Below are 11,340 nucleotides of genomic sequence, written 5' to 3' on the forward strand. Positions count from 1 at the left end.
ACTTGGGCCAATGGCAAGGGAACCTACAAGCTGGAGACGCTCCAGGGAAAGGAGAATCCAAAGACTTGGAACCTCATGCAGCTCCGGAAGTACTATATGTATAGTGCAAGCTTATCTCCAGGAAGGGACTAGTAAAAACGGCTTAGAAGCCACTTTTGTAAAAATTAACCATTAGTTAAGGTTTGTCCCTAAGAAAACATATTTTGTATAATCATGTACTGGAGGCCCAGACCCCCAAACACATATGGCAATGAACAATCTACTTGTTATTTTTGACAAATTACGGGTAATGCACTAAGGCATACGTGCCTAAAAAACTTCGAACCCAATAACAACCTAGACACGTGTAAATCAGTGTACTGAACACACTAAATGCCCGGCTGTGGGGCAAGATAGGGCCAAACCAGCCCGGGAGAAGCGGACAAACAGTTAAAAAGCATGATCATTGATTATAGACATGTCTAAGGATCACTTTCTCATAAACCATCCTAGTTTACAAACAAACCACAAAAACAAGTGTACAAATACACACTAGAAAATTTTGTAATCAAGCTACAAAAACAAGTGTACAAATACACACTAAAAATCTTTTTGCAATTAAGCTACAAAAACAAGTGTACAAAGACACGCTAGAAAATTTTGTAATCAAACTACAAAAAACAAGTGTACAAAGACACACTAGAAAATTTTGTAATCAAGCTACAAAAACAAGCGTACAAATACACACTGAAACAATTGCAAGAAAGTTACAGCCCAGGAATGCATAGACGAACTCCAAACCAACTCCTATGCCTTAGCAAATCCCTGGAGAAGAGAAGCGACCCCGGGTAAAGACACAAAGAGCTCCCAAGCTACTGGTAACAGCACCTGTAAACAACAAGGAAGCAAAACCAGCAAACAGGAGCACACCAGTAACATACAGTTATGAAATAACTACAAAAGCATAGTACGGTTAGACACTGGGAAGACCCCAACACAAAGGCCTCCCCAAAAGCAAAAGTCAACAGTATCCAAGGTACATAAGTATTAAGTTACAACCATATCAAATAAACAATTGTTTTGAAACTACCGGGAGGCAACCCAGACAAAGACTTGGGCGAGGAGGGTCCAGCGGGAGTAAGTAGGGCTTTGAGTTCGTCAATAGACATCAGGGGCTGCTCAAGAATTCTCTCAAGCAAGGTAGGGGTCTTCTCTCCAAACTCTTTGTCCAGATTGGACAATTGCTTCTTGGCCCTTGAATTGTAAAGAGGAGTCTCTTTCCTCCCTAAACCCTGAGCAGAGTAAGCATACCCATCCTTCAGACCCGCCTGATACCCCACATCTCGGTAAGCCCTATAAATTCTCTCAAGACTGCCCTTGAACTCCTCGGACTGGTAGACAACAGTTAGGAAGGACCCAAACCCCTCAGTAATAAGCCAGTACGTCTCCTTAGCTAGCTTCTGATTATCATCCACAGCAATCCTCATTTGACATACATGGTGTTCAGATCCCCCTGGGAAACAGAGTCAACCTCTTTCTGATGCTTTAGTTCAGCAACTAGCTCCTCCTTCTCCCCAACCCAAGCTGTCCTCTCCCTTTCCGAAGCCTGCTCCTTTTGCTCCAACATAGCTCCAGCACTCTGAAAGGAAAGAGCAGCACAAAAACAGGGAAAGTTAAATATATATAAAAAAGGGGAGGATGAGAGAAGAAGGATTTGGCACCTTCTCCTCCAACAACTTCCTCTCAACATCAGTCAACTGGCACCAAAGTTCGGCAGCAATGGTTTAAGAAGTCCTAAGCTCAGTCCTTAACTCCTCGTTTTCCCTCCTCAGCTCATTCATCCGCAGCAACATACCGGCCCCCCTAAAAACCCCTCACAAAGAGACATGCTGTATTGATCATCAAAGAGATCAGGTCTCAGGGCAGAATTCATAAATTTGTGAGAAGGGGGAACGACATGAGCCAAGAAGTCCCGAGCAATCTCAGGGGTCCCCACAATAGTGGATGAAGTTATTTTCCACTTAGGGACATACGGGACCGGAAGACCCTCAGCAAACAAAGGGGCCAAAGGGGACTGAAAAGCAAGACCCTCAGGATGAGAAGGCTTGCTAGTCCCGGTGGCATGAAGAGGAGAAATATCAAAGGCAGGAATGACGCGAGCAGCACTAATTTCAGGAGTTTTATCCCTGACTCGAGAAGAGGAAGGGGCAGGAGGAATTTCAATCGTATCCTTGGAGCTTCCCTGTTCCAAATAAGAAAATGGGAGAAATTAGCAAGGAATCAAAAAGCAACCACATTAAAAAAGCGAAGCAGAATATAAAGGAAAAACTCATTAACAGAGGTTCGCTAATAAGACTAGAGGACCTCAAGTTCTTGGACAAAGAGCCCTTGGCCCCAACAGGAGGAAGTTCAGAAGCGGTTTTGGTAGCAGGAAAAGTCTTCTGACCACTGGCACTCTGGGGCCTTAGCCGAATGTTTCGAGAGGCAGGGGCCACTTTGGGGCTACTGGTCTGGGCTGCTTTTCGTTTACGGATCAAACGGCTCTCCAGATCCTCGTCATCTTCATCGTTGCTAGAGCTTTTCATCCGGAGGGAACCCCGGGAGTACTCTTTCCTATCAGAAGAACCTTCCTCATCTTTCTCTTCAACAGCAGAATCCCCAGCCTGAACAGAACTCCCCGTCCCAGGGACCTTCTTCTCCACCACGGCTCATACTTGGTTCAACCTTATCACCCACCAGTGGCGGACCTAGAAATTTTTCCATGGGGGTGTGAGATATTTTTAAAAATTTTAGGCCCCTAGGTATATAAAAAGAATTCGGTTTATATCGGGTGGGCTCGGGTCGGGCCATATAAAACAAAAGAACACCAAACTAAAAATTTATATAACCATCAAAACACGTCAAACGTCATTACAAACATGTTTAAAATTACGATCAGAAGAAGAGAGCGGGAGAAAGAATTGGAAGGGGCGGTTGGGTCGGGTTAATTGGCCTTGAGTTACAATTGTTTATTGGGCTAATGGCTAAATTGTTAAATGAAAGTTAATGGATTAAATTGTTAAGTAAAGTGGTTAAAGAATGATTATATAAACTAGGTTATATTTTAATAAATATAGTGGGGAACCCGCGCGTTGCAGCGGAGTCGATAATATTGGCCGAGAACATAATTCAGACCTAAAGACATTAAAAAATATTACATACATTGTGTATGTATATATAAAAGCACTCACGTTTCGCAGCTACAACGCATAGAAAACCCTTATGATAAACATTATATAGTATAGTGGGTTATACTCGCTCTTCGCAGTGGCTAGGCTCCACTTTTTAACCATTTTTATTGCTATCGATTCAGTATGTTTCGGTATTGGTACTCGCTATAACAACTGAAAGAGAAAACAATAAAAAAAGTATACCGAACCGGTACCGATGTTGTTTGATTGGTATCGACCCGGTTCATTTCGTTACCAGTATGGTAGTCACATCGATATAGGCAACAAACACAAGTTATTTAAAGTATAAGGTTGCGATTATCATTATATTAAAAATTAGAAGGTATATCATAAATATATGATGATGGCACTTGCTATAACAATCGAAAGAGAAAAAAATAACAATTGATCGATAACAATAAAAACGCATATAAATCGAAAATAAGAAAAAAGAATACCGAACCGGTAGACGTTCGCTTGGCATCGGTCTGGTTTGTTTCGTTACATATGCAGTATCGACAATCGATATCGTTAAAGAACGCAAGTCGTTTAACTGTTTTGACCCAAAATTACCGGTATGGTTAAGTTTGCGGCTTCTTACGGTACTTCCCACCTTTATTAGAAGCTGACACTGACCTGAAATTACTGGTATGGTTAAGTTTGCGGCTTCTTACGGTAGTTGAATTAGCATCAGCAATCTCAAACAAAAGTAATGCATCTGTTGGCACATTGACTCTTCTCTTTCTTACTGAAACAACCACCACTTGAATCAAACGGGTCATCAACGGGCTGCCCGCAGGCTTATGGTTCCTATAAAACCAGGTACCGGAGAAGAACGAAACTACACCCACTGCCATGGCTAAAGTAGGTATACCAAAGCCCCAAATCAAACCCACGTAATCTTGTACCCAAACAATCAAAGAATGAGCGGTGAGAGTGCCAATATTCATCATCTTGGTCTGCTCCGTAGGCTGAGATGCATGCCTTGATTCCTCCACTTGCTAGTGCCACTAAGTATAGTGATGTGAAGCACGTTACGGTCTGAGCCTATGATGCATCAAAAACATCCGTTGAGAAGAAACTTGACAACAATCCGGGTGCAGATGCTGATAATGTTAATAGTGCCATCCCCAAAAGTTAAAATAAAACACAAAAAAAGGATGGATATCAGAGGTGTAGAAACATAATTTTTTTTGGGAATTGGGTTACTAAAATCAAAGTTTTTGAAATGATGTGTTTTGGTTAAGGCCCAAACAGGAAATTAGACCAAATCCAGTTTCCTTTCATATACAATAAGCCATATCTAATATATTCTTGATGATTAAAATAACTTAAGTGGACTTACAATGGCATACAAAATTGAAGAGCTAGCTATAGTCCAATATTTTCCAATATAGCCATCCGCAAGAAATGCTCTAAACAATGGGGTGATGTAGCATGCACGAGGCCAATTTGATAAATTTCTTGAGGCCGTAGTGCAGTGCTGGTCGAGTTCACCCGTAAAATACAGCAACAGATTGGAACTTATCCCATAATATGTTAATCTTTCAAGACTCGCGGTTGCTGCAGTGATTGTTACAACTTAGAAACTGTTTTAGAGTAGTATTTATTTTATCGGACTTTCATACGCATGAGAAGTTCAAGTGTAACTTGGTTTCAAAATGGATGAAATGATTTAAGGTACAGATTAAAGAATGTTACAACTTAGAAACTGTTTTAGAGTAGTATTTATTTTAAGGTATATATCTAGTATACTATATTAGAAATACCAGCCATCATGATCTTGATTCTAGTTGTTGATGAATTCCAGTTGAAAATAAAACATGATTGTGCCTACACTAAGCAAACATGATATTTTTTCTTTAAAATGCATACCTCAAAACTTTACAACAATGATCAACCAACATGCTTCGTCTTTCATGGGTGGCATTTCACTCTTTCTAACGGGTCGTGATCTTTGTTTAGATTTATCGACGGTTGATGTTGGTTTTGATGTTTGACCCGAAACAGTCGAATCCAATTGGTCAGCTTGTTGTTCTACGGATACATCACGTCCACCCCAGTGGCTAATGCTACTCCGAATCTTGGCTTATAATGGGTAGAACAAATTTAAGAGCACATCTTTTATTAATCTTTTTTAATACCATAAATAAATGATATGCCTGCATTAGTTACAAAAACTATGGTAATATATAATAATAATCCATCTTCTGTTTATAAAGGGATGATCCTGAAGACTCAACCATGCCCCACTCTTTGCTATATAATATAAATTACAAAATTAGATTAGTATAAAAGAACAGGAATATGTTTGATAGACCGGTTACTAAACATGACCGACAATTCCTAAACAAACAATTAATGGCATGTTTCAGATTCACTTACGGCTTACGCTCGAGTTCGAACTTAAAGTTAAACAAGCCAGCTCAACTCGGCTCGTTTATTTTTTCAAGTAAAAAGTCGAGCTCGAGCTCGGCTCGTTTATTTTTTTTAGCTGAAAAGTTGAGCTCAAGCTCGGCTCATAAAAACTTCGAGCCTAATCAAGCCGGCTCGTCAACTTTTTCTTAATTTTTTTTTAATATTGATAAAAGAGACAAAGACTAAAAAAATTATTAACAAAGCTATCAAAGCTTGCAATGTACTCTTAGCAATATGGATCCCAGTAGGAATCTGTTTTGTATTATCTGGGATCTGTTTTGTATTATCTGGCTGGGGTACAACGACTTTAGGCACCACCTCTTTCTTTACTGGTCTTTGGCTCATCACTTCCAAAGAGGTAGTCAAGTGAACTCTATCCCCCTCCACTGCTGACACCACGATCCATGATATCTACTTATGAATTCAGCAAGAAGCTGCCACAAGATATAATCACAGATTGAATGCAGACTCAAAAGTAATTTGGGAGGTGATTTGAGTGTGTTCAAATGTGATGATATACCTATTATACCCTTTCTTTACTTTAAAGCATCACTTTCTCTTCAATATCTCTTAACTGTGAAACCAAAAAAGCAAATTTAACAAATGACTATAAATGGTGATTAGTCCGGACTTACCTTTAAACGCCAGATTCTTAGTCAGAGAGATAGCTTTACAAAATCTGTAACAAAACCTTAACCGGAGACTCGTCGAAACCTTGTCGGTTCTCTGTCGGATCTTGATCGGGGTTCTGAAACAACCCTAAGCAACTTCATTCATCTAATTATAGACCGATCTTTAATTGACAATTAAAATGATTAGTGATTTAACGCTTACCAGGGTATGGTCGAAATGCTGGCCGGAATTCTAAACGCCTCACCGGATCCTACGCCTTCATGTCGTCGGCATCACCGTCACTCTTCTGAATTCCTCCATTCTCTCTTGATCGTCTGCATCTCTCTCCTTCTTTCTCTTTATAACTCTCACTCTCTCTTCATTTAATTGCAATTTACACATACAAGTGTATAGATTCGATGGATGGGTTAGTAAGAAGGTGAATCGAGGGTTCTTACCCGAACCAGACCCTGCATGCACCACAGTGTCACAGGCGTTTGTTTCATGACCTGATGCTCCCAGACAAATGTTTGCCGCCTAGTCACTTTGTTAAGGCTCTCAACGTACAAAATGAATTAATATACATGAACTTAATAATATCAAACTTTCATTAGGTCTGCAAATAAATGGTAATAATTTCATAATATCTGAAATTGGGGGAAAACACATAAACGAAAACGAAACCCTAACATTCTTTCTACTCAAACAATAGTATCACCGGCATCCAAATTGAAACAAAATATCTAAATCAAACAAAGTTCATACCATCCTTATCATCATCTCATCGTCACGCTCTCCAAGATCAATCACTGCACCATCAGGGTCTTTCCAGACTTCCCTTTCGTACAAAAGTCGATATTCAAACCTGATTATAGGCAACTGAACTCGCAAAAATGACCACCCAATTCAATCATGGATTCCATCTTAAATAATTGTGGGTCTGAAACATCTGGGCAGATTCAATTGACGTCTTTAATTCAATTCAGTTGATTTTAATCATCAAACCTAATTGATTATTTGGTAATTGCTTCCACCGTTTCAATCATCGCGTCTTCAATTTACATCGTCATCAATTGACTCTTCAATTTACACCGACTGTTTGGCTGGAGATTTTGTTATGCAAGATTGATTTAGACCACAGACATCATTGAGGGCAAATATGGGAGAAGGGGATGGAAGATTAGGGTAACAAGCATGACTCTTGAGTTGCCGTCTTAAAAATTATATATATATATGGAACCCATTAAGTCTAACTACCTTTGAAATCAATATCATCCGTTCGATTATGCTGAGATTAAATCTGGGCCGTTTAAACTCTTAATTTTAACCGCTGTTGAAGGCAGTTCTAAGCGGTTACTTGCAGCAAGCATGTTTTTCTGTCCATGTTCCTACATAACTGAACTCGAACAGCACCATCCCACGTTCTGAGCAGTTTTTCTGTCCATGTTTTTGGCAGTTCAGCACCTAAAAAAATGGGTAGTGGTGGATTTAACTGCTCGGTTCCTAAAAAAATGGGTAGTGGTGGTACCTGCTGTAGTTGTGTTCTTCTATATAATGAGAACTTGAGAAGCAGTCTTCATCGTTCACTCATTTTTTGTCTGAAATAATCACAGCATGGATCACTCAGAAAACTTGTCTGTTTCATCATTTCGATCTCCAATCACCAGAACTTGTTAAGGCAACAAGGGCATCTGTTTCATTGTTTCGAGTAGTAGATCTTGCAGAAAACTTGTCTGACTCTGATCTTGTCAAACTCGGATTAGAAACGGTTGAAACCGGAGAATCAGACATATCAATATATCATGATAATGTTGTTGTTGTCTCTCAATATCATTTGTGACATCAATAACGCGCTCCCTGTAGTCGAACATGTTATAAGAAGATCTAGGGACTTGCATAGTGCTAGCTTGACTTTCTGACTTTCTGTGTGTGGGATTTCTTTGACTTTCTAGATTCTAAAGTCAGCTCTAGATTCGACTTCGAATTCCCGTTACAAGGGCTGATGATTTCTTCATTAGATGAGTTATTTCTAAGTGATTCAAGAGACTGGAAAGGTGGTAACATGTTCTTCACTTCATGTTGCAAGCAAGTTTGTAATGTTTTGTGCGAAGATGGCCAATTATGAGCGATGTTCGTGCTACGCAAATCGAATACACAGTCTCTACAACACAAAAGACTCAAACTTGCTTATAATAAGCTTACATTTCAACATTTTTATCCCACAAAATTTGACTAAAATGATTTTTTTTAATAACGAAAACCCCTAAGGTATTGTGCATTATTCATCATCTACACATACGATGATACAATAATAATACAATGAATATAGTATATAACTACAAAGGCAACCTAATCAAAACTACAATAAACAAAAATATTCTATTTAATAAAAAAATTGTACCTTATAGAGAAACTGGTTGTGGGTTACCGTTGGCATCAAGATCAGCCAACAGATCTATATCAGAAACAGAAGCATGAGACTTTTGTTGATGATGATGATCAGAAGGTGAGAGAAAGATTCAGAAAACCACAACCTACCGAAACTGTTCCCTAGCTAAGCCATCATTTATAGCGGTAGAGGATGACGGAGATATGGGGAAACACTGTCAAACTGCCGTCGTCTGGCAGGTTGCGCGGCCATCGATTGGAAAACACTGTCGAACTGCCGTCGTTTGGCAGGTTGTACGGCCATCGATTTAGGGTTGAAGGAGGTCAAATGGTTGGAACCCTAGAACGACGGTTCTTCAACTTTTCTCGAATCTAACTACCATTAATCGATTTGAACTCCCATTCATTAATTTCAAGTGCAACTCTGATGGTTTGAGGCTTGGATGCAAAACGATTCAATTGTGCATTCAGTTGGAGCCTTCTTTGTGGGCAGCGTACATTGATTGGGGGCAAAATTGGTAGAAAAGGATGAAACATAAGGGAAGGATGAAGACCTTTAGTTTGCCGTCTTAAAATTATAAAGGTAGATTACCTTTATGTCCATATGAAATGCTTCTTAAAATTGTAAAGGTAGATTACCTTTATGTCCATATGAAATGCTTTATATAGTATATAGATATAGATATAGATAGATATATAGATATAGATTGAATAATGACTACATATAATAATATGATTGTCATTTTTGGTCTCTGTCTCTTTTTGAAAAAAGATTTTCTACCACGTCTGACTATGAAGAGCTTCGAGTCTATCAAAAGAGAATGTGATGGTAACCCCTCACCTTTAAGTTTTGAAATATTGTAAAACTTACGGTTGATTAATGTAGTTTAGTTGTGTCATCACTCCACTTGCTGTAAAGAATAAAAAAAGGAAAGTAATTTTGTTTAAAGAAATAAAAAAAAAAGAAAGTAATAAATAATTATAAACATAGGTTTTGAATATTGTAAAACCGAGTGTACTTCATTTCTTTGAAATGTAAAAAGAAAGTAATAAATAATTATAGTGACACTAGGTTAGGTGATAGGTTCTCCACTTTTACACAACTTGCATGTACAAACTCCAAGAGAAAAAGAATAAAGTATATATCTTACATGAATCATCATCTTTTTTCCTTTATATTGCAGAGACCTTCAAGGTCGCCGGCTCCGGTCGCCGGAAAAACTCAGGCGATTCATTATTCTTTTTTTTCTTTTGTCTTTAGTTGCAAATGTTTAAGGGTGCGTTTGCAAAATTCTATGGGGGGCGCTCGTGATTTTTGGTTAAATATAACACTATTTTTTTTTCAAGGGGTGCGTCCGCCCACCCACGGATGAATGTAGGTCCGCCCCTGTCACCCACCATGAACTTAATATCTCTGCAATCCCCTTGAAGCAAACCCCACAAGGTCATCTCTGTACAGAGACAACACCAGAGATGACTATCCAAATCCACAAAAAGTAAAGAAAGAAGGGAAAAGAAAAACAAGCATAACAAGCCAAGGGCAGAGGAATACCTTTCTTTCCAAAGAAGGTTTTTGCCGAACTGAATAAAAAGTACTCAAGCCCCCCATGGCCAACACTCCCTCGGGGAATGTGAAAGCCCTTGTTGGATTCTCGTACATCCTCTTCCACTGAACAATCTCATCAGTGGACAGGACCGGGATGCTATTTTCAATAGACGCCTTGGGGTCTCGCAGGGGCGGTGACTCCGAAATCATTGCAGCAGATACAAAGATGAATCGGCTCTTCCACTCTTTAGGATAAGTAGATGTGGGCATGAAAGAGTAACAGGGGGGAGAAACACTATCTTTTCTCTTGGCAAAGGTGAACCAGTCACCATCAGATATCAACTTGTAAAACATATAGAAAAGAGGCACCGACGATTCGCCGGAAACCGTCACACACGATAACTCAAAATGAACAACCCTCATGAACCCTAGAGGGTGTAATTGTGAGAAGTGAACACAAAAATGCCTTAGAAGGTTCACTTTAAAAGCCGATAGGGGGTAACGGACACCACAAGAAGAGAACGATAAAGTATAGATGACGATTCTGTCGGGGGTACATTCCGCCGGTTCGTCCGGTCCAGGCAAAGTTGGAGAAAAGCATTCCGGGATCTGATAAGCATCAACGAAGACTTCAAGGTCCTTCGCTGTCAAGACAGAGCGTATAGAGGAACGGCCGGTGCGGCTCATTGTAGACTTTAGAGATGATCGGAAAATGGTGATGGAATGTAGAGAAAAAATTATGAAGAAATATGAGGGAAGTTAGAAAGAAATGAAGAGGCAATGGGGGTTTTAAAAAGAAGTGACTGACACAGGGGAGGTAACCGTCACATCACCATATTTCAAAAATTAAAAACTGATCTGAACACGTGCACCTTGAGGGATATCTCTAACCGTTGATCTTTGATACTCAATAACCCTCGGGAAACGATGGGGGCGTCTAATCATTACGAAAAGGTGGCCCCACACTCATAGCCCAAATGGACCAACTCCCCAAGAATCATGTAGCAAGAATACAGCCCTGGACCATGAGACTTGAGTCTCAGAACCAGGGACTAGAGATGACTTGACGACGGGTCCAGTTGGTAGCCCAACACAACCCGTCTTGGGCTCTTATCGTCTGGGCCCAATTGTTAAGTCCATGGCTTATGTCATACACACTTGAAATAAGCGGGAAACAGAGAAAAAGGA

General features: G+C 39.7%; 2 long non-coding RNA genes across 8 annotated transcripts; both read right to left on the minus strand.

Moving 5' to 3' along the window:
* Positions 1–774: 774 nt before the first annotated feature.
* On the minus strand, positions 775–3,082 carry LOC118482914. Its single transcript, XR_004869205.1, has 3 exons — positions 2,344–3,082; positions 1,701–2,221; positions 775–1,618 (listed from the first exon to the last, which is right to left on the minus strand). It is a non-coding gene; the product is annotated as an uncharacterized LOC118482914 (long non-coding RNA).
* A 483-nt stretch (positions 3,083–3,565) lies between these two features.
* On the minus strand, positions 3,566–9,189 carry LOC110885575. 7 transcript variants are annotated; one of them, XR_004869210.1, is made up of 7 exons: positions 8,757–9,183; positions 8,620–8,673; positions 6,441–8,379; positions 6,127–6,354; positions 5,064–6,040; positions 4,534–4,751; positions 3,566–4,294 (listed from the first exon to the last, which is right to left on the minus strand). It is a non-coding gene; the product is annotated as an uncharacterized LOC110885575 (long non-coding RNA). The 7 variants fall into 7 exon arrangements; XR_002562310.2 differs by having other exon boundaries at positions 6,127–6,180; positions 6,242–6,354; positions 6,441–9,189; XR_004869208.1 differs by having other exon boundaries at positions 6,441–8,673; positions 8,757–9,187.
* Between the last annotated feature and the right edge of the window lie 2,151 nt (positions 9,190–11,340).

This window comes from Helianthus annuus, chromosome 10, assembly GCF_002127325.2.
Source record: "Helianthus annuus cultivar XRQ/B chromosome 10, HanXRQr2.0-SUNRISE, whole genome shotgun sequence".
Taxonomy (NCBI): domain Eukaryota; kingdom Viridiplantae; phylum Streptophyta; class Magnoliopsida; order Asterales; family Asteraceae; genus Helianthus; species Helianthus annuus.